At 37.8% G+C, this 6,000-nt stretch overlaps 1 protein-coding gene across 7 annotated transcripts in view; it reads right to left on the bottom strand.

Moving 5' to 3' along the window:
- AKT3 (AKT serine/threonine kinase 3) overlaps positions 1-6,000 on the bottom strand; it is a 282,574-nt gene that overhangs the window by 195,971 nt on the left and 80,603 nt on the right. The window lies entirely within an intron of this gene.

The raw sequence follows: 6,000 nt of genomic DNA, 5'->3' as shown, positions 1-6,000 counted from the left end.
CCCTCTGTATTTTGACTCCTTCCCCTACAACCTATGAATTATGCTCACTCTCATGCAAGCATCATCTTTCTTTGACCTCCTGCAATCTATTTTCTTTCCTTTTAGCAAAAAAATAATTCAAAAGAATAATCTATAACGACTTCTTCATTTCTTCAATATCCATTTACTCTCAACTTCTGGCAATGTGCATTTTATCATTGAAACAGATCTTTAGAAGGTCACTATAAGGCCATCGGTGGCCTCTTTTCAGGCCTCAGTCTCCTTAAACCCTTACATGATGCGGTAATTGCTCTCACTTGGCTTGTATGAGTCTAGCAATCTTTCTATTCTTTTCCTGTCTCCTTCCCAACAACTCTCTCTCTGCCTACGCGTCCTCTTACTGCCTAAACGCAATATGCCCTCCCTTCACTTCAAAATAAAGAACCAAAGGTATCAGTTCTATGAAGGAAAGTGGCTCAGTTAGTCAGCGAAAATTAATTGCCCAGGAACTTAGTCCTAATTTACATTCTACTAATCTGCCTCCTCTTCCTTCAAAATACTGCTTTAAACCCACTTGACTTAAACTTTCCTGAGTATTGCCAATCATAATTCATTGTCTTTGATGAACCAAATTTTATACTGTATCAACATACATTTTATGTCTTCAGATGTGTCTTAAGGTCTTTTAAATTTCACGTTTACTTGCAACTACTGTAGGCATCCCTCACCCCAACCCTCTCCCTCCCTCCTCTCCTTTTCTCCTCCTCCTCCTCTTCCTTCTTCTCTCTCTCACACACAATACCCCTCCCTCTGTATTTACAAGGGTAGCAAGTTCAATGCCCTTGTCTCCCAATTACAGGTATTTCTTTAAAATGTTCTGAATCTAAACATATCACTCTTTACACACTAAGTTCTTATAAACATTTGTTGATTAAGGCTGTCTAATACTTGAATCATCAGTCAAGTCACTGAAAAAAATAATAAAATCATATTTTAAAAAGTTACATCCTTTTGTTTTGGTTGCTGGTACTCACACTAATTAGGTTACAAACACATACAGGAAGTGAGATAATGCTTTGAAGAAAAGATTACTAACTCTGAGCTATCTAACCCAATTTAACTGGTAAAAATTGTTCTATAACATGTCACAACCCTAATTTACCTCAAACCAGGCATATATGTTTTAAATGTTTCTCAAAAAAAAAAAAAAAGACTACTGAAGAGAAGAGAACTTCTAGGAAGTTATCAGGACAGAATCATAAAGAACAACAATACACTTTAAGCATCGACCCAACTTCTATACTATGAAGACATTTGCCACAAGGTTAGTTTTACTGTGTAAAAGACCCATTCATAGACCAACAGTAGCAGACTGTTTAAAGCACATCCAAGGCAATGATAAATGAAATGGATATCTTTGCCAAATGCTTAAATTTGGATTTAATTATCACAAAAGCTTAAGTGAGGAATACTTTCAGACATGCAATTATATCTAAATTTTATGTATACGCTCACAGTTCCTTTTTTTTTTTTTTTTTTGAGGAGGAGGAAGAGCTATATTCATCTAATAAAACAATATATTGTACTTGTTTTGTTTTCTTTTTCCTTGTAGTCTAGTGAAGAGAAAGGACAGTCTGCTGTGTGGCCTGCTCTAGAGCCCGAGCAAATCTAGTCTTACTGTGGAAGAGACAGAAGCGCTTTGGTCTGGGAGGTACATGAGGGCTCCAATTCGAAACTGCAAAATGGCAAAGAAAGGAACCCTTATTCCTGAATGAACTTCTGTCCACAGGAAGAGGCCTGAGATAGTCATGGAAGAACTGAAACAGGACCCAGACATAGGAGGACGGGGCAGGGAAAGCGCGGGACACAGAAAAGCAGAATCTAGATGGTATTCGTGGCTAAGCTCCGCAGTATCAAGGGGGTTCAGGAGGTTGGCTGGCCGCCAGGAACTTCAGCTCTGAGGCCAACCATTTCCTAAGACTACTTTGATTAGCCAATGTGCTAATCGCACTGATATTCCACCCAATCAAAACTCCACTGGCTGCAGGAAAGGCGGGAGGACGGCTGGCCAATCACAGCCAGCTGCTGAGTCAGGGCTGATGCTGTTACAGGGCTTCGTTGGGAGGCCTCTGTTTTACTATTTAACATAACTGGAAGTTTCTCTACTTTTGGTAGAAAACCAAAAACCATTGGCTGAGAGAACATTTTCAACCCAGAGAAAAATCTACTCAATACTGGAAAATACAAAAAATATACTCACCAACAAAATCGAGCACATAAGCACCTAAAAGGTACATGTGACAAAGTCAGAGGACACAGCATTTTTAGGAGTCCTGAAGTGCTGACTTAACTGTAGCAAGCATGAATGGTGCTCTCCACAGAGCTCCGATTCAGAAGTGAACATTCTTTGTATCTGATGATAATAATTCAGCCTTTTTTGTGGTTGATGCTATAAATGTTATGGAAATTATGTACTGCCCATGTTCATTACCTAAATTTCACATAATAATAGGTTTGTTAAATTAATTTTTTCCTAAAATAAAACAATTATGCCTTATTAAGGATTAATTGCTTGCCAAATTTAATTTTCTAAAACAACCTCATTTTAATTACATACAAGTCTTAGATTTGGTGCTTTCAAATTTTTATTTTTACTTTTCAAACTCTTCGCAGGTAGTCCGCTGGTTTGTATGTAGCCTGCGCTCTTTAAGTTCACTGGTGGCTTCTGGGTACTTTGAATGTTTTGTTCCAGAGAATAATACTATAATTGTTAAATCTCAAGATGTCATCACAGAAGTCTGTTTAACTCAGTTAAATAGTACTAATCGGTACCAGCTAAACCAGCCTTAAATCTTGATCCTTGGAATGGAAGAATGGGGAAAAAGAAAGTAAAGTTTTAACCTTCTTCCCAGGCACGGAATTGACTGTAAGCGAATATTGGAAATGGGCAAGCATACCTGCGGCATATTTCCTATGTCCTTTCCCAGTACATACTTCTCCCTCACATCCTATTATTTCTACCAGTTTCAAGGTCTTCACGCCTCTTCCATCATGTCATACCATCTTGAGCTACCTTAATGTCCCCAAATACTCTATATTTCAAATTTTACAATCTTCCTTCCACGGACATCTGATCTGAGCAGGCAATAGATGAACGCAAACCGATTCAAAGGAATAAGTGAAAAGACATGCCTAAACCTTTTTAAAGGTAATTTAAATGTTTAAATAGCATGACTAATAAATTTATAATTTATGGGATCTTTAGTAGTATAAGAAATTAAAATTAAAGCAAAGAAAATCAGGGAATATGAAGTTAGTGTAAGAATGACTGTATAAAATGATCCTACTTTTTTAATAAGAAACTTAGAGATATTTGATTTAAGAAAGAACTCTTCTTTCAGGATATACACTTGGTAGTCGCATAACATTGTTTGTTGTAACCCAACGCTGATACTCTCAAGGCTGGTACAGAAAGGACTGGTGTCTTCCAGGAGATACAACCATTTGGGCACACTACATTCCTCCAGACTCTCTTGTGGTTCGCTCCATCGTGTGAACCCTTCAACCAGTGAGGAGGTTAAGAAGCAGAATGTAAGAACTGAATAGGAACAGCTGAATCATGTTAAAGAGAACCTCAAAAATTAACCTGAAGAATTAGAATCCAAGCTTTCTCCACGGAGCCTTCTATAAAGTCAAGATGGGGAAATAAGAAGGAACCGCCTCTTGTACTAATAACATGATACAGTTTAGCACTTAATTGCTATGTTTTTGAATTATTCTCTATGTGTTTCATAGATTAATATTTTTTTCCTGCATAGATTATAGGAGCATGGAAGTAGGTTATGGAAGTCCATATGTGGAATTTGCCTCGTTTCTGCCTACTGTCCCAGCTTAGTTATTAACAGTGTACTCTTACACGCTTAAAAGACTATCCTTAAAGCAAATAATCATGTCTTAAGTTTCTTTTCAAAGAAAATACGTAACATATACTCAGTAAAAACTTTTATCTGTTTGACTAAACTCCAAATTCACTGTGGAGTTACTATTTTCTTGATTATAATCTCATGGCTCTCTGTATTTTTCTTAAACAGCACTTATCTCATTTGATAATTGTATAGATAACTGAATACATATAAATATTTATATTTACAATAAACACATAATTTGAATTATTAGCTATTTAATATCTTTAAGTGTGCCTAACTTTAAGCTCTGCGAGGACTCAACCAGGAATGGTGATTTTGCTCCCTGCCCCCAGAGGACACTAGGCAATATCCGGAGACACATCTGGTTATGGCAACTGCGGGGGCTGGCGGGGAAACACGGAGGAGACTGTCATTACCTGTGGGTAGAAGCCAGCAATGCCACTAACCATCTTACAATGCACAAAACGGCCTCTTATCAGAAGAAATACCTGGTCCCAAAGTGCTAAGGTTGAGAACCCCACTCTAGGAGGGCAAGAACCTTGTCTATTTTGACTCACAATCTTCCCAGCAGAAGAGAACTGGCGTGTATGACAGTCAATAAATATCTGTCAAATAAATAAATAAATTCATCACTCAAGATACTGGCTCCTTCTTGCTCCTTGCCTGACTTTTGTCACATCTGCAAACCCATGTGACTGAAAATTAAAGGTTAAGTGTAAGTAAATCTTTGAAACACTAATAAATTGATAGATTAGCTGGAAAAAGAGCAAAACCATCACTAAATGAGCTTCACATTAACAACGCCATCTATGTTAGCAGAATTAAAAATTAAATTATAAAGAAAACTGTCAGGGTTCTCCAAACTCTTTTCTTATAAAGTATAATTTTATTATAACAAGCTTTGCTTCAGGCTAGCCATTCCATAAGTTTAAAACATAGCAAACGATGTTCATGAAGACCAGAATAAAATTCTAAGACTTATTCACATCCTGCACCTCATCAAAGATGGACAGTTATTAAAACATTAAAAGAATCCCTTTATTATAAGGCGATTTCACCTAAAAACTCGCAGCATTTGAGTCCGTAGAATTCTGAAGTGAGCATTACAATGTGAAGGTGATTTTAGTCTCTTCAGTCATTAGGCCCAGCAAGGGATTCAGGATTCTGCAGGCACTGCAGTGGGGGAGCCGAGGTGAGGGGTTGATCCCAACCAAGCCAATGGCTACGAGGATTAAGACATCGGTTACACACAAGAGACTGACCAAATAAGTGATATACTGAAGATAACTGGAAGTTATAAATATAGAAAAGGCAAAGCTGGAATAAACTCTGTGTGCTAAACAGGAATTGAGATATTGACAGAGACTCAGTTTTCAACATACAGATGCAGAAACTAACATACATGTAAATGTATATATACACGTACATATTCTATTTCCTAGCTGTTTACCAAAAAGGCAGTGGCACCCAGTATGATGAACACAATGCTCAGATTTGGGTTCTAAGTACCATTTTCTACATCAGAAGGAATTGATTCCTTGGAACACAGCCCATTCCAGGGCCGGGGCGGGGATCCTGGGAGGTGAACCCGGAGCATCGCATAAGTGGGTGCTCAGAGGATGGCGGGGAGACACTAAAGCACACGGAAGTTTGAGGGCGCCCTCAGTGACCAAACCTGAATCAATTTGAGCATCAAAAGACATAATAATAACTCTCTGAATGAAATAAAAATCTGTGAGCCCACTTGATATAAATGAACTCCCATAGCAGAATCACAATGAATGAATTTATAAAAAATAACAGAATTAGAAAATTATCATGACATCCATCTTAGTGACACTTAAATCAGGCAAGAAACATCAATAAATGCCAAAACTAGGTGGTGCCCATTTGACAGAACATGATATTTATATAACCTCAAATGATCTCTCTACAAAATAATAATAACAAAAAGGGAAAGAGCACCCTTACAGGGTAGAAAACTAGCAGTCACTACTCTAAATCAAGTGATCAAAGGTACCACCACTGGCAATGGGATAAATCAAAGCTGAATCCCACCTCCAGAGGATGCAACGAGAACACAGCATCGCCTCTG

This window comes from Pteropus vampyrus, unplaced genomic scaffold (assembly GCF_000151845.1).
Source record: "Pteropus vampyrus isolate Shadow unplaced genomic scaffold, Pvam_2.0 Scaffold159, whole genome shotgun sequence".
In the NCBI taxonomy this organism is placed as follows: domain Eukaryota; kingdom Metazoa; phylum Chordata; class Mammalia; order Chiroptera; family Pteropodidae; genus Pteropus; species Pteropus vampyrus.
The sequence above is the reverse complement of the archived record's forward strand: the minus strand, read 5'-3'. Positions and strand labels throughout refer to the sequence as shown.